Here is a 21,097-nt window from a genome sequence, read left to right on the forward strand (position 1 = left end):
ACTTCCAGCTCTACTTGACTCAACTTGTCTCGACTATACTATGTTGTGTTGTTGTGTTGACAACTTACAACATCACAGATAAGTAAATACAGTGTGTCCTTCTGGGTCGTGACCAGTCAAGGGAAAGCGACAACATTTTAAAAGGAAGAAAAAGTATAGCTACGATTTTATTTTCCTTTGAATTTAGTTTTACTTTTGATGCAACAAAACTTAAACTAGCATAGAATTGACAGCTATCTTTAATGTGCTGTAACTTAATGTGTTAAAACATTTGAAATGTAGACTTAAAATAAATTTTATTTAATTAGCATTAACTCATGTTAGTACAAATCGTGTAAATAAGTGAATATTTGCACATATATTGTATTACTGTTATTATTATTACAATATTCTCGTGACCCATTTGATTGATGATCAAATATTCTATAATAAAATGATGATGCTGTCGTGTAATTACATCAAATATCGAAGAAAAACAAGTTAAAATATGAAAAACATGTGTTTTAAACTTCTCCTCTTTTCAATTCCAGTTCCTGCAACACATCTATTGGAGATGCATGAGAGAGAATTCTGTTTGTTCTGTGTTCATTAGTAAATGTTCAGCAACATGTTTATGTTGACAATGTGACAAAAACGTCTTCAGACTGAAGGAGGTAGGTTTGGCTCCAACGCGACTCGTTAAAATCATCCAATAAACAAACAAAAAAAGCACTCAGAGAGCCTCCACTTCAAAGAAATCTGTTTTTTTCAACCTTTTTTTTTCAAACCATTCTGCCGCCGGATCCGACGCCTCCTTGGCAGAGGTATAGATGTCCGGAGTGTAACAGAGTATTTGAGTGTCTGACTAAAACAAGTTGAGTTACTGTGTGTAAATAAGAACTCGACATCGTCTGAAGGCTGATCCAGAAAGACTGAGAAATCATCAGGAGTTATTGTGCGTTCATAAATCAGGGAGAAGCTGCAGGAACACAGCCGAGTCCTCCGTGTCCTGCCATTTCACTCATGACAACGCTTCTCCCTGAACTGTGACTGGTCGCCGAGGAGGCCCAGACTTTAATGAGGCTTTGTGTTTTATGAAACCCGGGGGGGGAACTGTGCAGGGCTGCGTGGATGTTGCTGCTCGCCACGTGCCCGCCATCCGTCAACCACTCCTGCGTCAAACTGACGTTTTTCACTCAGGTGTCCATCTTTTTTTTTTTTCCTTCGCCGGCTTATCTGCGCGTATCCAGATGGAAGCAAAACTCACTCCGTGTTTCCTTTATCTTGGATTTTGCACCGAGGGATTGGTTTAGATTTTAGGGGGAAACTGCAGCTGAAGACTCTACAAATGGCACAATCTATTCAGCTTTGATGGGGTCAATCCTCAGCGAAGCTCCGGGCTTAGGAAGCGGAACAGGCCTCTGCCCATAGTTGTAATGTTTTTAAAGCCATACCAGGCAGCCACAAAGCTCCTTCTGCCCTTTGTACAGAACACACCAGACAAAACCTTGGACTCCTTCCACTGCAGAGCACATTCCGAAAGTATTTCTTTTTTTTTTTTTTCCTTTTCCAAGTGTGGGATGGGGTCAAACAACAATTACAGTAAAATGTGACTAATATGTCACAGACATGCGAGTGTGTATTTAACCACTTTTTCTTACTCTTTTCCACCCATCTTGTCTATTTTTTCCCCCTTTTGTCTCGCAGCTGGAACGGTGATGGAGAGCCTTGAACGCGCCGGTGCGTCTTCATCAAAGTGGCGTTGACGGCCCCGCGCAGAAATCCACAGAGACGCACACGAGTTTAACACAATCCGGGCGCGGAGCCCCAACGACTGGTAAGACTCGTGTTGACTCGGCCTCAAGAGCAATGATCCGACGCACAGCTGCTCTCTCGAAATCAGCATTTAAACGACGCTCGGGGAAAATGAAACGCAGACAGCAGCAGCAGTGACAACAAAGATGGATTTTTTTTTCTTTTTTTTTTCCTGGGAGTCGAGTTTCGAAAAGGCTGTTCCTGGACTCGTGCATCGACAGGGTTCGGCCCTTAAAGACGGAGCACACGTCCACGACACGCCGCTGAGAAGTGCTCTCGCAAGTTGTGTACGCGCCACATGTATGCATAGTTGCAATTGGGGAGAGAGTGTTCTGCCTGGTTGTGTTTGGAGCCGGCCCAGGCCAGAGGAGCTCAAAGCGCTGAATGTCATCATCAGAGCTGTCGGCGCGCCAAGCAATAATCACACCCAGATCACCTCCGCGCTCACGCCAACTTACGGCACCAGAGCCCGAGCCCGTGTGTGCGACTGTTTGAACAGAAAAAAAAAAAAAAGGAGAAGCTGATGGAGAGCGAAAATGAAAGACAAGAACAGATTGTGTGTTACTGAGAAAAGTGTGTGTGCAGACCCGGCTGTGGTCATAGTGTGAATAGAGAGTCAGTGAAAGCCATGAGTGTGTGTGTGCTTGCAGAGGAGGGTGTATTTTTCTCTCTTCTTTTTTTTTTTTTTTTTTTGTTCCTCCCGCTCTCCATGTCACACTCGTATCCCACCCCTCTATTTTCCATTTTTACATGCAGCTCCAGATGTGAAGGCACTGAAATATTAAATTACAGAAATAAGCTTATTTCTGCACTTCTATCAAAAACAACCTGGAGCTGGCGCACGCACACATGCAACACACTTGCACCAACACAGGTGCAAACTATGACTCCACTGCTCCAAACTGACTATTAGTTGGAGGCGAATCAGACACAGGAGTTTTTGGGAGTCAAATGTGGATTTTATTTTGTGGACATATAATACTTTCCACTCCCTTAAAAATGTTAATCTGTCTGTTGGCAAAAATCATTCAGAAACAGTTTTTTCTCAGACGAGAAGGTTCAAAACATCCATCTGGATCCTCACGTCTTTTGAAGGAGGATAAAGTGGATTTTATATTAATACAAAATGAGATGGAAGATTTTCACCTCTTATTAAATGTATGTAATATATGGTTCATGAAGCTTCATGAAGCAGTATTGTTATGTTTAGCGTCCACTAGATGTCACACTATGCTCCAATCTTCTACTTTTAAAAGCTATTCTACTGAAACCTTGAAACTCTTCTTAAACTACGACACTGTATCATGAAGCTTCATCGACCCAACACTACTTGTATTAATGCTAGCAAAAAATAAATACAATTTAACGAATAAAAACGGAATTTTGACAGTATTACGATTGAGAAAGTTATAGTGAATTGAAAATAGTGAGTAGTAATTCTTTCTTCCTTGTTGTGTATTGTGCAAAAAATACTCTACTGCCACCTGCTGTCCGACTGACCTCATATGAATTCACCTATTAATGATAATCGATTACATTTTAAAGTACATTACGTTTATAAAATAAAACAGATGTTTGAAATTTGTTTTTCAACCTTTGATGGTTTAAAACGAATTTAAAACATTATTTTTTATGAAAAACAATCACGTCTATACAGTATATATAACGCTGACGACTATAGATACAGAGACACTTTTTATTTTAATGACCAAGCAGCAGATGACCTTACCAAAACCAGTACAGGAGCCAAGGCCTCAAGCAGGCGAGCACATAACAATCATCTTTCTTAATTAAAGATAGAAATGAAATCAATTTATGTTATATATATTTCTAAAATCAACCAAATGCAAAGAATGTTTTATTATGCCATGAAATAAATTGTGTAATATTTCATTTAATATGATTTACACTTTTTAAAATGTGACATAAAATAACTTTATTTTTTTTAAAATATCTAAACAATCTTAGCATTAAATTGGACAAATAAAAGGGACAAAAGAAAATAAACAAAGATCTTTAACCCTTGTGTTACCTCAGGGTCAAGGTGACCCGAAGGCTCGTAGGTCATTCAACTTGACCCTGAACACATTTGTTTTGGGGCCTTCAAGTCACCTTGAGTATCACAAGGTAGTAGAAGTACAGATGAAGAACTCAAAAGTAAAAATGTTGTGTATTAGCTTCTTGCACATTAGCTGTCGCTGCAAACATTTGAAATTGAAATAGATTTTTTTATGAACATCTAGTGAAACGTTGAGTGGGTTCAAAAATGACAAATAAAAAAAAAAAGAAAGATTTTCTTTCCCCCGGAGCACATGTGGCCCTTTGCTGGCCCTCGTTCTGAACCCTGGACTCACTGATTGAGTGTAAATAACACGACGGCGGTTGACGATTGTACCCGAGCTAACAAACTGTCAAGAGCTACACAACAAGCACCTCAACAGGCGACAGATGAGAGAAACATGTGAGTGTATCCCGGGTGTGATGCGTCCGTCTGTGCGTTGTATATACGAGTGTGTGTGTGTGTGTGTGTGTGTGAGGGCTACCCTGCTCAGGGCATTGACTGAATTGTTTCCACATGTGTCTTAATGCAGAGTTCTGGGCGGGTTCGGGGGACAAGAGAGAGCGGAGAGGGGGTTGCTTCGGCGGGTGTTGTGGTGGTCAGGGTTGTTGCGTTTGTCGCACACTCGTTCCCACAGTTTTTTCCCCGGTAACTCGCCTGCACACACCTTTTGTCTTTGAAAAGAAAAAAAAAAACGCCGCAGACTTTTTTTTCTAGGGTTATGCAAGTGCTGCTTGGTTGTATCAGACATTACTACAAACACACACAAACACCACTTCTTCTCTGGCACAGCTGTCCACGAATGCTGTGGGCACACAGGCGTTTCACTGGCAAAACACATGGAAGGAAAATGTGAATGTGTTCTCACTAATCATTCCCCTACTTCACTCTCGGAGAGAAAGACAGATGGAGGGAGACAGAGAGTGTCAGGCGGACGGCAGGCGAGCGAGAAAAGGAGTGCGGGGCCGAAAGGATGTGGACTGACAAGTCCAAGGACCGGCTGACCTGTATAGCAGGTGTTGAAAGTTGAGGCGGACAATGTGACCTTCAAAGCGTAAAGTGGAGAAGAAAGAGCGAGTGACAGATCAGGATGAAAGCAGGTTAGAGGTGAATGGATAGGAGAGTGTGTGGGAGAGAAAGAAAGACGGAGTGAGATGGGATAAATGGGGGCATGCCAGTTCCATAAATGTTTAATTGCCAGCAGGTTTATTCATGTTAAGAGCGGAGAGAGGGAGCAGAAGAAAGAAAGAGCTTAAACAGTACAAAAATCTGTCTCGGGACTCAAAATCTAATTTACACAACAAACAAGGGGAAAAGGAATAAGATTGGGAGAGAGGGAGAGAAAAAAAATGCTAATTGGCCACAGTTGGACATGTTTGGCGTGAGATGAAAGAAGGACAGAGAATCAGAAAGAGAGGGATGAGAGTGGAGGAGGCGTGTCGAGGAAAGAACATGAAGTTTAGCGTACACCGTAAAACACCAGTTCGCCTCGTCCTCGTCCTCGTCTTCGCCGCCGACGCTTCCTAAAAAGGCCACGAATGTTTATGTTTAGCATGACGCGTGACTGACATTTAAGTCAGACCTTCTTTGGAAAACTTTAGAATGGGTGAGAAGGAGCTTGGCCTCCGCGGTATTTGGCTGTTCCTGCTTTGTTTAGCCTCCAGTCGTATTTATCCATCTGCAGATGCAAAGACTTTTAATTGAACCCACAAATGAGTCAGGTTGGAGTTTCCAGGCAGAGGCGAGGGCGGTGCTGCTGCCGCTCTAATGCGAGAGACTGTTCTGTTTCTCAAGTCCCTACTGATTCAAATTGCTTTTAAATTCACTCATTTAACATTTGATGACTTACAAGTGAACAGCAGTTGAGTTGTAAAAAAAAAAGTGCTGAAGTCTTCATTCAGGCTCTGAGCGGGTGAGAAAAGGAAGGATAGAAAAAAGAGGAGGCGGAGATTCAACTTAAAGATAAACAGGCTTCACTACAAAAGTCAAATATAATCTTAAGAACAAGCTTCTACTTTAACTTTTACTTAAACTCCAATAGAAGAGCACTCAGGAAGTGCAGACCTCCGTCTTGCACCGTGATTTATATTTTTGTCCCAGTTTTATTGCCGTACTAAACGTGAATCCATCTGGATATTTCGTCGATAGCAACGAGCTCGACGCAGCAGCGTTCCGGGGCACGTTCTCACAACACACACACACACACACACACAAAGGCCATCTTTGGATCCTGCCCACACTTGCTCAATGGACATGATGTCATATTCTAGCCGGGAACAGATTCGCCGTTAGCAATTTCCTAGAAAAATTGCAAATGGCGGGTTTTTATTTTTGACTCATGTCGATAGCTTGACTCACTCTTAAATCCTCTTCAAGCTACTTCTGCTTAAAGTTGATGTGTTGTTGTGATGTGTGACTCTATTGTATCATCAGTGTGTGTTTGTAAAAAAATGATATTGACATTAGAAAAAATATCTTAAGCTCCGCCCACTTTTTCTGGACATGAAATCTTGTTGACCATAACCACACCCACTCTGCTGTGATTGGTCGAGCATGGAGGTTTGTCACCACACATTATTAATCCCTGGAAGTCTCCACCACCAAGGGGCTTCTTGCGTGATATCTAACAGTTATTTATTTATTTTAACTAACAAACAGCAGATGCAAGTGGAGGTTCAACTTCAAAACATTAAGAGACTTCAGGAAGAAAAACTTTGTCCATAAACCTATGTAACTGAATTGTAGGTTTTTGGGGTCAAGCATGGAGGTTTGTCACCGCACGTTATCGATCCCGGAAGTCTCCACCTCCAAGGGACTCGTTGTATAAACAAAGGGGGGCGTGATTACAGCTGGAGGAGGAGCGAAGCCATTATTACGTCATAATGGACTCTCGTAACCTCTCGTTCGCCCAGATTTCAGAGAAATTTTATAAAGTAATAAGTTCAAAACATTGTCGTGATGAGGAACTTACTGCATCTTAGGGAGAAGAACATTTACTACAAGGGTTGGGTTTCCACATTAGTCGACCTTTAAACCAGAAACAACTAGACTAGTTGTAAAGATTGACCTCAGCCAAGACCAGAGAGCGTTATGAACAAGACAAGACTCGTAAGTCATGGGAAAAGTTTCCATCAGATCCTTAACCCTGGTGTTGTCTCTGGGTCTAGGTCACCGACCTCCATGGCTTCCATAAATACATATGCAGTGGTGGACAACAAAGACAACACAAGGGATAGAACAAACACATTTATTTTTGGTTTGGGATTTAGTCACTTCCAACCCAAACGCCACGTTTGATGTAAACGCACCTTTAGTGTCCCCGGAACACAGAGTCAACCATGACTAGACACACCAGATCCAAATCCATCTCCTGGACCAAACCCTAGCCTGGGAACCCTTCCACTCTGGCCCGGGAATCTCTTGGGATCCCAGTCATGAATGGAATGGCTGGGAAAAGGAGTCGATCGAAATCAAACGGTGAAACCGAAGCTCCTTTGGCGACCAACGCTCTCTCCCGCCTTCCTGGGTAATCCAAACTCCTGTCTCCTGGCTGATACAGCATCTGTGCTTTATTAAACATATTAGTGTTGCACAAGAATCTGGGGCACGGAACAACAAGACTCGCTAAATATTGTGTTTATTGAAGTTAAAAATGCATACGATTGTGGTTGAAAGCCCTTCAATCTGATTCATCGTGAAAACAAAGAAGCATCGAGAAGGAAAATAAACGCTGGCGCAGGAATGGCCCGTGGTGTGTACCTGACTAGGTTTGGATCCGGGCCAGAACCCCGGAGAAGCGGGTCAGGGGCTACAGTCTGTGGGAGATCTGTTTGTAGTCTGATCTCCGTGTGTGTTTTTGTGTTTAGCATGGTTTAGTCAGTCTCTGATTTACAAACATTTAATGCCCCACTGCTGCGCTGTTTCATTTTTCATTTACTTGCAGCCCAAGGCCATGTCCCAAATTGTAGATCGCTTCGCAGCACAGCGCGGCGCTCGCCGAGCACCTCCCCTCCTCATTGTCTGGTCTGGTCTGAAGAGATGAGGACCTGCTGGTGACCCCGATCCCTCCGACACACACATTCTTGCACTTTTCAATATGCACACTCACACAAATCCAGGCAGAATGCAGACATATATATCCACATATATACAAGTGAGCCAAGAAAACACAGACAGATACGTAGACAGAACACACACATGCTGAGGACATCCAGAACCAGCCGTCTAATTCCACTAATTCTCCGAAAATCTGCAGAGACAGACAGCAGCCAAGGACACGGCAGGACCGGCTAAACACGAACCCTGAAGCTTTTTATATTCTTGCTCCGGCTACAGATGCAAACTGTCATTGAAACATTTGAATGGATGCAGCTCAAACAGTGCACCATCGTTCTCATGGCTACGTAAATATCAGCCAGAAAATATATGTATTATGGGTCATAATAAGACACCCTTCATCTTCCAAAATTGACAAAAGATTGAACAAAAATGTAATAAAATGGTGCATTTTAAAGACGATCCTGTCTGTTAGCTGAGAGTTCCACCAAGTGATAAGATGCTAAATATTAATGAGCCTGTTTCTTGTCTGATTGTTAACACTTATTATGTGTCATGTGCTTTTAAATGTGATTTGATAAGCTAAAAAACATGCTTTAAATGTGGTAATGACAGTAATATATCTTGTTTTATTGCTCATTATTTTGGGGCTTTTATTATTTTAATTTGAGAGCATTTTAATCTTGTTTTTTGTAAATTAATACATTAATCATAATTGTCTTCTTAATGTTGTTGGTCAGCACCAAGGAAATAATAATAATAATAACAATTCATTATATTTATAATGCACTTTTCAACAAGATCTCAGAGTGCTTACAAAACTAAAGAGTTAAAAACAGGGTGAGGAAAATCCTCAATAAAACAAAAAGAAAAGTTAAATTCAAGACTTTTTAAAGGCCAACTAATGTAAAAACCCAACTCTTCTGACTGAAATGTAGTAAACATTAAAGTCTTCCTCTTCGAGATGCAGTAACTTCTCATCATGACCATGTTTTACACTCATTACTTTATAGAGTTGCTTTGAAATCTGGGCGAACAAGAGGTTACAAGAGTCCATTATGAAGTAATAAAGGCCTCACTTCTCCTCCAGCCAGCTGTAATCACGCCCCCCTTTGTTTATACAACGAGTCCCTTGGAGGTGGAGACTTCGGGGATCAATAACGTGCGGTGACAAACCTCCATGCTTGACCCCAAAAACCTACAATTCAGTTACATAGGTTTATGGACAAAGTTTTTCTTCCTGAAGTCTCTTAATGTTTTGAAGTTGAACCTCCTCTTGCATCTGCTGTTTGTTAGTTAAAATAAATAAATAACTGTTAGATATTTTGAGATCTAAGAAACTAAGAAGTCATTTTAATGAACATTTAATTAAGGCCTTCTATTTAGAGCCATGAATTTTATACCTTTGAAGACCTCTTAAGGATCAGCGGGGACCCGGATCTACCATCTGGATCATCAGAGTCATTTCAGGATCAGTCGATCTGTGAAGCAGAACGAGCTAATCTTGCTCTCGCCTGCAGTGTGTTGCACAGGCGAGCTGGTAATGCTTGCTATCAAAGACATTTAGATACCAAAAAACTGTATAAAACCTCCAAAAACACAATGAGTTCTCGATGATAAGTGAGTAATTCGGTGAGATCACCAACTGATACGTACGCACACGCTCGCTCGCTCGCACACACCTGTGGTTTAGCTCCACGGTCTGAGATCTGTCTGGGCCACTTAAAGTAAGCGCTGCTCCCGAGGAGACCCTGACAGACGGAGAAAACACACATGCGCACACACACTGTGATGAGTAAACTGCTGGAGAAGAAGACCTGACTAAGCTGAATTTTCCCTACTCCCCTTTCCTTATTTTCCATCTGCCTCAGCGCAGGAGAACCTGCGTGGGGAAAAATAATGTCCTACGCGCCGCCGTTCCAAATGCTCCAGCTTCGGTTTCCCAGGCGGATTCCTTGTAGTCCATTGCTGTGCAAACCCCCCACCGCCCCCCCCCCCACCCCACCGCCCGCCACCTCCAACACTGTCATGTTTGTGGTGCTCTGTGGTTGACCAACAGTCAGAAACAAGTGCAACACTGTGGGCCAAACTGCCTGCCTCTCTGCCCAAATTACACGGGACAGTCCCAATTACCCTGTGGCCAACCAAAGCATTTCCTGGGCAAGTGCTGCTGACGCGTGCCCCCCCCCCCCCACCCCACCCACCCCTTTTGCTGTGGTTACATGGGGTGTCATTAGATGCTTGTTTTACCGTAACCCCAAGAACATACGCGCCGGCCGCATCCACGCCACAGGAAGTGCCACTGCAATGTTCCAATAACCCTTGCCGGGCTTGATGAATGACAAATGTAGGAACTTCAGCGGCAACAATTGGGCTCATAGTAAATTCCAGCGAGTCCGGAGGGAGACGCGAAAAAAGGGAATGTTGTGAGGAAAATATGAAATTCAAGACAAGCCCGATGCTGTGATTTCTGGGAAAGAGAGATCTTTTCTTGTTTTGTTTCGGGGGTTCTTGTCTTTGAGAGAACTGGGATTAAACCAGGAGAGGTTTTTGGACGGCGTGCAAGGTGCGCCGCGCAGATGTTGAGAGAATTAATCATTTACCGTAACGTTGAGCAACACGTCAGACACGTCGCTGCAAATACAACACATCTGGAGAGTTTAGCGAGAAGATGATGTTAGGAGGACACGCTCGGAATATCTCAGCGTTAGCATCAGACCACGAGGAGAAAAGCTCGCTCGTAAATAATTCATTTGATCGTTTCCCATCACAGCAGGTGGGACGTCCTGCTCCGAAAATCTGTTTCTTCTCTCTATGTGTCCATCTGTCCTCCCCTAACGTTGTCCTTTCTGACCCATGAAAACCTCAGAATCTTCAGCATCTTTTAACCCTGCGAGTCAAGAATCCAACTTAAAGCTTTGCTTCAAGACTAACGGCAACTCCTCTGATCACAGATCACCACACATTCCACCCTGGCTGCACTCTACCCTTTATCTCCCTTCTTAACAGTCCTGGACGACTGATCCCAAATACTGATAATTCCTCTCTTACCTTTACTGACTTCTCTCCAGCTCATTCCATCGCCTCTATAACTTCTCCTTAGTCTTTTACAAAATCACTACATCATCAGCAAACATCATCATCCATGCAAACTTCTATCACCTCGTCATACAAAAAGTTTGAAAAACTCTCTCACAGGGAGCTGGAGTTGATATGTTCTTCCCGTGTTGCCTGGGTTAACCCCGGATACTCCTGTTTCCTCCCACAGTCCAAAAACATACAGAGGTCGATTGAGAACTCCTGTCCAGGGTGTCCCCCGCCTCTCGCTCAAAGAAGCTGGGATAGAATCCAGTCTCCAGCGACCCCAAATAGGGGAATAAGTGGCAGGTAATGAATGAACTTATGAATAACAATTTCTGTCGATTGCTGTATACATTTGGACTTTTTAAAAATTCTGTCTGTAAGATCATTTTTTACAGTCATGACTTGTCCTCGTTTGTTCATGTTTTAAAGGTTCCAGGATGAAAAGTGACAGGAAGCCAACTGGCAAGAGCAGTTTTACTGATTAGAAAAATGTTTTAAAGTGAATGCAAACTAAGGGAGCGATGCTGAAGACACTTCAGTTTTCAAGACGACTTCAAGTTCTGCTTTTCTAACAGTGGACGGAAACACTCAACAGGTGGCGTTTCGACCGTATTTACGCAGCACCTCATCGGGTCACATCGACGACTAGAGAAAGCCCAGTTATATCCTTAAGACAAAAGATGGCACGCGAGGAAGGTTAAAAACAAACAAGGTTGAAATCATCACGGAAAAGTGCAAAAGGAAAAAATGTCAGCATCTGACACCATAAGGATCAAAGTTTCTCGGCGCGGTTTGGCGACGCACGGCGTGGCGCTGACGTAACGGACGAGAAGAGAGAGCGGGATTAGCTAAATGACTGAGATGAAGGAATGCTGCTCGGCGTGTCGCTCGCCTTCGCTCTTGGGTTCCGAGCGTCGTTGGGGCTCGATGGTGTGCGGCAGCTGCGCACAAGTGCACGTGTGTGATCAATTTGTACGCATACATTTCAAAGTCTGTTTATGCTCACATGTGTATTGTACATATTAATATTCGTCTGTCAGTCTGTCAGCATTAATGTACACCATGTGCATGTGTGCACGGTGTGTGTTTGTGTGCGTCTACATGTGATGAATCTTCTTCAAGTTGCCCATCTGGTGCTGCTATACAGAGAAGCTCAGCCAGCTCTCTAATAGCTTCAATAAGCCTGTGGTTTGCCGCCTCATACACACATATACACATCAAAATGCACACACGGCCGCACGGACACACTCAAATACTTGTACACTTAACACAAAACTTAGCACACATGATGTTTTACTGTGATTCTTCCTCCAGAAAAGAGGCAGAAACGAAGGTTTATTTACTTTGAGCTCTGGAGCTGTTGCAACACAGGCTGCCAGTAAAAGATCAACACAAAATAGAAGCAGAAAAACAGGGAATGTTAATAAAAGTGTGCGGACATTAGGAAAGACAGGCAAATGATGATTCGGTTGATGATTGAGCCGAGACTTTCAGGGTGAATTTATAAGACGTGTTGAGTGGGAAAAACAGTGCAAATATTCCTCCACAATATTTTTATATCACCGCTATCTTTGCAGGTATTTTTCTCCAAACACTCTGTAAGTATCTGGTGAGATTAATTAGCATTCGGCCAAAGGTATTCGAAATATTCCGAGGCATATTTTTGTTTGTCCATGTCTGCAGCACTGGGCCAGGAGTGAGCCGGTCAAGCCAGAGTGTCTTTCCAAGCAGCTCGGACCGTATTGGGTTCACTTCCCATAAACAGAGGGGTTATTTACATGTGGGGGGAAAATATGCCATTTCAAATATGCCTTACAAGTCATTTCTAGCCAAATAAATATTTTCAACACATGTAAACAGGACAAATTGTCAACTTAACTTCGACCCGATTCCCCTGGATGTGGTGGATTACACTCCGATTCAAAGCCAGGCTGTTCCAGTTTGACCAACAAAACAGCTCTCTCTTCAACTCCGTGTTTACCCGAATACTCTTGGGAACATCTCGGTTTTGCCAGAGTACACACGCCTTATGTGGTTTTTGGGGTTTACCTAAGAGTTCCTACAGGTGCTTGAGGGAGTGCGCCGCAGATAAGGCCCGGAGCTGGAGGGAGTTTGTTTGCGATACGCTGTGAGATAGTGTGAAGAGATTTAAGGGCTAAATGACAGATTCACACAAGAATACACTCGCACACACACACACACACACACACAGAAAAAAAAGACAAAAACTCCCCCTTTTCATCTCCACACGTTCACCAGGAATAACAAATGTAGTGATGACAACTCAATTCCAAAAGCTTCCTATCATCGTCAGGCCAGAAAATCCAAATTTCTTTATCAAAAATATTTGCAAGAACTTCCCATGATTCTCCCACAGTTTGTTGTTTCATAGTGCGTCGGTTAGTGTTGAGAACGATGGTGAAGAAGCCAAAGAAATCTCACTTTCCAGCTCATAATGTTCTACATGAAGGAGAGACAAATTCTTGCCACATTGTGCTGGACAAACAAATACGTTGCTGCACTATCATTGCTCCGAACTGATGTTTTCCCCACAATTGTACTGAAAAGAAGTTTCCTATAAGTTTAATAGTACCAGGGTTTTTGCAAAAACCACTAATAAAAATCATTTGAAATCGCAAAAGTACCCAAGATAACTGTTATTGAACTGATTTTGACAAGACACGCAAAACTATATATACTAGAAGGTATGAGTGTGTGTGTGTGAATGGTTGTATATCTTTGTGTGTCCTGCAACAGACTGACGTCCTGTCCAGGGTGTCCCTCTCCACTCGCCCTATGACACTGGGATAGACTCCACCCCCCCCATGCGTCCCCCATAAGGGAATAAGCGCCCCATTTACAGTTAACAAGCAAGTATTCACACAGTTTGTTCATTTTTATGTTGCAATTAAACCTCCGGCAGCTAGATGGCAGCAGTCATTCTTTCCTCCTACTAGAAGATTGAAATCATGCGAGATCCTGGCGATGACTGAGGACGAGAGGATACAGGGACTTTAAAGCTGATGTTTGGAAATATTTTGGTTCCAAAACAATTGAAAGCAGTTACGACTTTCTCAAGAGTCATGTGGTCTGTAACACCTGAGTCGAGTACTACAGATATAGTACTGTAGTATAGTTGATACTGTGACTATCAAAGACAGAAGGGTTCAAGCAGATTATAAATGACACAACAATTCACCATGAATATCACGAATATTGATGCAAATGGAAGGAAATTAAATTTGAAATATGGCTGTAAAAAAGTTGTATTCAAAGAAAGGTGGAGTTGGTGGTAAATAACTGCCAAGATGAAACTCCAAATTAGCCTAAAAATGCTAAAATTAGCCTCAAGAGTCAACACAGAAACTGATATTGTAGTGTTTTTAGCTTCTTATTTCCTGTACAATAAGTGCACATTTGTTCAGACTATCCCTTGAACTGTGAAAAAAGTTTGGCCTCTTTTCGTGGTTGGAAATAGAAGCCAGCTAATGTAGCGCACAAGGGTCGAGCTAAGCTAACTTTTTTGTCAATAAATAGCACAATTAGTGCACAAGCTTAGCTCGGTTCACAACTTTCTCTTTAGAAGGAACCGACAAAGAATTAGAAACGACCCCCCCCCCTTATTGAATGTCAACATTTGATTTTTAAAAGGTTTTTTTTTTATTATTATTCGCTCTCTTTCGTTTAGTAAACGTTTCCAGATCTTTGTTATCAGACGGATTAAATGGCAAGTGCAGACGTCCCCCTGAAGCAGGGACTAAAAAAAAAAAAAAAATGAGTGAGGGGGAAAGGAGGTGTGATGGAGTGTTTAAAAAAAAAAGAAATAAACTGTTTATACAAAAGCGGCGCTGGGGCCTTTTGTTGTGGTGGGGACCTGTCTTTTATTAGCAGCCTGAAAAGCCTTCAAAGGCTGGAAAGACATGGGACATGCCAGCAGACGACGAGAGAGAGAGAGGGAAGGGCGTGACTTGAACGGGGAGTAAAGAGGTCCAGGATCGTGGACATACATGTGTCCAGGGGGAGCGCGGTGATGGACACCTCCAGAGTGAAGGCAGCAAGTGTGGCACAGCTTGGAATGAAAACCAGGTCCTGGGACGGATCCAGGTGGACCTCGGTGCAGGGAAACTGTTCGGCTCTGTTCCGTTGCACTGGCAGAGCTTTCACAGAGCTTCTACCTGATTCTGTTTGTTTTTCTTTAAACCTTCACAGGGGACGTGTGGCGGTTGGACCGTGATTGTATAAAATTGCATAAAATAACACGCTCCAGAGAGAGGAGTCTATTGGGTGATTGATGGAAGAAGCAAAACATCGCATAATTTCATATCTCGCTTCTTGACTCTGTAACATTCACTCTCAAGTTGAAGGTCTGTTAAAAAATATCAGCCACATATAGAGTTATAAAAATGACTAATTTCCTACTTAGCACTCGGTTAGGAAACCCGCTGAAGTCACCCTCGCAACCGCTGGTTTACACGGATCATTATTTGAACTTAAATTCTTCCATGAATTAACACAAAACTGCAGAAAAAGTCCATCGTTCTCTGGACGTCCAGCTGCAGAAGGAATCATTTATAAAAAAGATTATAATGTTCTTTCATGAAGGGAATGTATACTTGTTCGTCTTGTGGCCTCAGAAATATTAGAAAATGAAGATGCGTGACGTCAAAATAATACTATAAAACTGACCGTTTTTAAATGTTTTCAATGACTATTTAACAATTTTAATATTAGTACAGCTCTATATATAACTTGTTAAAGTAATATTTATTTATTTTGATTTGTAATGTTTTTAATTAAAAAAAAGAAAAAAAAGACCTTTTCTATCACATTTTAAAATTGAATTTAAATTTAATGAAATATTACACAACTTATTCTATGGCATAATATGTTTGATATACATTATTATAAATAATAATATAAAAATAAAATCCATGTTAACACTGAAGAATTTTCTTTTTATTTATTCATTTTTTGTTGTTGTTTTTCTTTTTTTTTGCTTGACGGGCCCTAACAACAGTCACAGTTTATAATGTGGCCCCTGAGGACCAAGGATGAAGTAAAAATGAGTTCCTTGGTGGAGGTATGCATTGTCTTAGTGCTTTTCTACTACTATGATTCAACTTTCTCAAGTTTTCTCACTTTTGAACGTACGATGTTATAGATCGACAAAACCCTCTTGTTTCCTCCCAGACTCAAAGAACATAAGGAATCCCCACCGGCAAGTATTTATACGTGGAATCCGACTGACTTTGTATCACAACTCTAAGTGACTCGACATAAAAGAGGCAAGAGTTAGTGACTGGGTGTTTATCGCTGCTCACCCTAAGGAGCTGGGATCGTTATGCCCCCCTCAAGAAAAACCTCATTAAAGGGCACTTATCGTGCAAAACATTTTTGTGGCTTTTGGGTTGTTATTGTGGGGGTTTGGTCATAAAAAATATATTAAGTGAAGATGGTTTTTTGAGCTGGACTGAGTTTTAAAGTCAAACTACAATGTTCAAAAGTATTTTAGGTTCAAAATGATTGACAAGTGCAACTGTTACAGGGATTTATTCAATACGATACATATCACGATACAGTGGCAAGGATACTACATATATACATAGTGATAACAAGGATAGTATTCTAGTATTGTCCAGTACTTGACTCTGTTGTTGTGATAGTGTAGTAACAAGTATATATGTGTCGTATTGTCTAGTACTTGACTCTGGTGTTGTGATAGTGTAGTAACAAGTATATATGTGTAGTATTATCCAGTACTTGACCTTGGTGTTGTGATAGTGTAGTAACAAGTATATATGTGTAGTATTGCCCAGTACTTGACTCTGGTGTTGTGATAGTGTAGTAACAAGTATATATGTGTAGTATTATCCAGTACTTGACTCTGGTGTTGTGATAGTGTAGTAACAAGTATATATGTGTCGTATTGTCTAGTACTTGACTCTGGTGTTGTGATAGTGTAGTAACAAGTATATATGTGTAGTATTATCTAGTACTTGACCCTGGTGTTGTGATAGTGTAGTAACAAGTATATATGTGTAGTATTGCCCAGTACTTGACTCTGGTGTTGTGATAGTGTAGTAACAAGTATATATGTGTAGTATTATCCAGTACTTGACTCTGGTGTTGTGATAGTGTAGTAACAAGTATATATGTGTAGTATTGTCCAGTACTTGACTCTGGTGTTGTGATAGTGTAGTAACAAGTATATATGTGTAGTATTTTCCAGTACTTGACTCTGGTGTTGTGATAGTGTAGTAACAAGTATATATGTGTAGTATTATCCAGTACTTGACTCTGGTGTTGTGATAGTGTAGTAACAAGGATATATGTGTAGTATTGTCGAGTACTTGACTCTGGTGTTGTGATAGTGTAGTAACAAGGATATATGTGTAGTATTGTCCAGTACTTGACTCTGTTGTTTTGATAGTGTAGTAACAAGGATATATGTGTAGTATTATCTAGGACTTGACTCTGGTGTTGTGATAGTGTAGTAACAAGTATATATGTGTCATATTGTCTAGTACTTGACTCTGGTGTTGTGATAGTGTAGTAACAAGGATATATGTATAGTATTGTCCAGTACTTGACCCTGGTGTTTTGATAGTGTAGTAACAAGTATATATGTGTAGTATTGTCCAGTACTTGACTCTGGTGTTGTAGTATTTACAGACCACATGACTCTTGACGAAGTTGTAACTGCTTTCATTTGTTTTCAAACCAAAATATTTCCAAACATCAGCTTAAGAAGCTGCTGTAGTCACTGTATCCTCTCGTCCTCAGTCATCGGCGGTATCTTGCAGGATTTCATTCTCCCTTAGGACATAAGGAACGCTGCCATCTAGTGACTGAAGGTTTAATTGTAACACAAAAATAAACAAATGCCTTGAATATTTGCATGTTTGTTTTATATTAAAAAAATATATCTATTTTATTTCATGTACAATTAATTGAAGTATAAACCATAAAAGAACTATGGTTAAGAATAAAATGTAATTTTAAAGCCTATATATATTTCTATTAAAAGTATTGTGATATTTACGTGTATCAATGTTGGCTGTACTATCGTGTAATACCTGACGAAGTGTGGATAACAAACTCTCATTACAGGATCTGACACAGTTAGTTAAACATTTGCCTTATTATAGTTTCTTTCAAATACCTGCCGAAATGCTTTGACCAATCACGACAAAGGGGGCGTGGCCCGGGAGGAAATGACAAACTTCTCCTGAACATTACTTTATTAAAAGAACCTGATGTTAGTGCTCCGCTGGGATCAGATATCCATTTAAATGAGGGTAACGTGGGACCCCAGAACCCAAGAATGATCGACACCCGCTCGTTACCCGGCGAGCGTGGCCGATATTTCTAAATTAATTCCCGAGATTTATGTCGCCAAAAAAAAAAAAAAGCCAGCGACGTGACGCTTGAGCTCGGGCCACATGTGCGAGCGTGAGCAAGGGGTCGACGTCCTGGAAGCCGAATGGAGTGCTCTGCTTTAAATAAGACTCACAATCAGCAAAGTGGCAGCGAGAGAATGACATCAACGCAGCTGGGTCCCCAGCTGGAGCGCAGAAAGGGACTTTGGCAACGGGTGTGAAGGCGCTCGTGTGAGTCATGGAGCAACAATACGCCGATATTAAAAATGTGCCATTATTTATAGGCCCGACGTAACGCTCGACGATCCTCGTACGGTGGCTGTTTCCAGCCTCCGCGGTCGCATCCGTCTCTCTGCATACTCTCCACCTTGTTGCTATTGAAACAGACAGTGCTGAGGTGAGGAAAAAACATCAGGAATTTCATCTGTCATTGATTAAGCCCATTAAGGCTGGTGTCTGATGTCTTTTACACTCACTTCACACAGGCAGCTGCACTCACAAACACACACACTATATACACAGGCTCGTGTTCTCGTCGCACCACAGACTACTATAGACTCAAGTGACTCACCGCGGAATATCATCATGATCCGCATTAATACTTGAGCACACGTGTGTGTGTCGGTGTGTGTAGAAGTGTGTACTGGGTGTGAAAGAATTTTCACAGTTTAAGTCATGTATGCCGGAAAATACTGATCATTAACTTCCAACCAGCATGAAAACCCCATAAAGAGCCAAAACACACTAAAGCGTGTTTTTATAAGAGCAGATACATACACACCAGCCTTTTGATCATTCACCCAACATTGACGCAAATAAAAATCACACACACACACCAGGTGAACTACCGATGAAACCACCACTCCCTCGCTACACAAAGTGTCAGGGATCGACACACAGGTGTTTAACATTACTCCATATTCACTTATAAAACTAAATGTTAACATCTGAGCGTCCGGATTATGTTGCTCCGAAACTATTCTCGCTTCGTCACATTCGAGCGAAACACATCGACGATTCCCACGCTAGCCAGTAGCTTAATAAGTAAGTCGCACACTCTGACCTTGGACTGGAGGTTTTACGGACTTGAGTGTGAACTTTTAAGTTGGAAAAAAGATCAGTCGAGAAAATCCTAAAGGTGTCGCCGTGACATTAAAGCTAATTATTAATCCAGCTACTGACATTTAGCGAAAAAACAGGTCAGTGAATTGGAGGCTGCACAGACTCGGGTCTAGAGTGTTGAAGTCTCAGGCGATGATGTAGCAAAATATGTCCTTGTGAGGCTTAGAGTCTTCGTTCTAAACTCTGCAACATGGCATCAAACTCAATCACTCAAGGGGCCAAAATCTTTGAACGGTTTGAGATGAGTTGTATATTTACTAAAGTTTCTGTGACAGGAAGTGCGATATTGGCCAAGTTTCCCCGATTTTTAAGTGCGTAAGAAGGCTCTTAAGATGAGTTCAGCTAAGAAGGAAACGCCTCAACACCCCCCTTTGCAACTGGCTGCTGGACCTCCTCACCAACAGAACCCAGTCTATCCGTGTGGGTAACGATGTGGGTGTCATCTCCCTGAGCACCGGTTCCCCACAGGGCTGTGTACTGAGCCCCCTTCTGTTCACCCTGATGACCCACAACTGTCATCCCAGGTACAACACCAACCACATCCTGAAATATGCAGAACGACACAACAGTCGTGGGCCTCATTCGGGACGACAAATACTGGCCTTCAGAGAGAGGGTGCGACATCTGGTGGACTGGTGTGAGGTGAACAACCTGCTCCTGAACGTCGACAAGACAAAAGAGATCATCGTCGACTTCAGAAGATCCAGACCCAGCCACGCACCACTGCTCATCAATGACACAATAGTGGAGGTGGTCAGCAGCACCAAGTTCCTGGGGGTACACATCAGAGGGGACCTCAGCTGGACTCTACACACCACCTCCCTGGTGAAGAAAGCCCAGCAGCGCCTGCACTTCCTGCGACGGATGAGAAGGGTGTCTCTCCTCCCATCCTCTCCACCTTCTACAGAGGGGCCATCAAAACCCTGCTGACCAGCAGCATCTCCTGGTCTGAGACCTGCAAGGACTCCGTCTGGAAGTCTCTACAGAGAGTGGTGAAGAAACCAGAGAAGATAATTGGGACACCACCCACCCTATCCAGGACATTGCACACTCACCCACAGTCCCACCATGTACTGTTCTCCCTCCTGGCGTCTGGCAGGAGGTTCCACAGTATCCACTGCAGAATGGCTCAAGCTAAGAGCAACTCTGGGAAGTTGGCTCCAAAAAAAGATCGCTAAGAGAAGAGTTTCTTACGAATCTGTAACCCGAATCATTGTCAATCTCGATGTCTTGATCTTAATCATGTTAAAGTGTGTTGTGTCTTTCCTTCGACATCAGGTTCAGTCTTAATGGTCCAGAAAAGAGCTGAGATGCTGCAGGTTTTAGATCAAACACATATAGTTGAACTAATCAGGAGTCTGAAGAACGACCTTCATTAAACCTGATGATTTAAGGTCTCTTAAAAACTGGACTATATGATGGTGGTTAGAACCCAAATCTACAGATTCTGTCAATTCGATCAACAAAACCACTGATAACAGTTTTTATACAAAACAGTCGACATCAACAGTCAGGCTGTGTATTGGCAAGAACATGGTGATACAATACGCATCACGATACATGTGTGACGATACAATATACTGTGATACTGTAGTAACAACTA

Source organism: Callionymus lyra, chromosome 9 (genome assembly GCF_982586985.1).
Source record: "Callionymus lyra chromosome 9, fCalLyr1.hap1.1, whole genome shotgun sequence".
Classification (NCBI taxonomy): domain Eukaryota; kingdom Metazoa; phylum Chordata; class Actinopteri; order Syngnathiformes; family Callionymidae; genus Callionymus; species Callionymus lyra.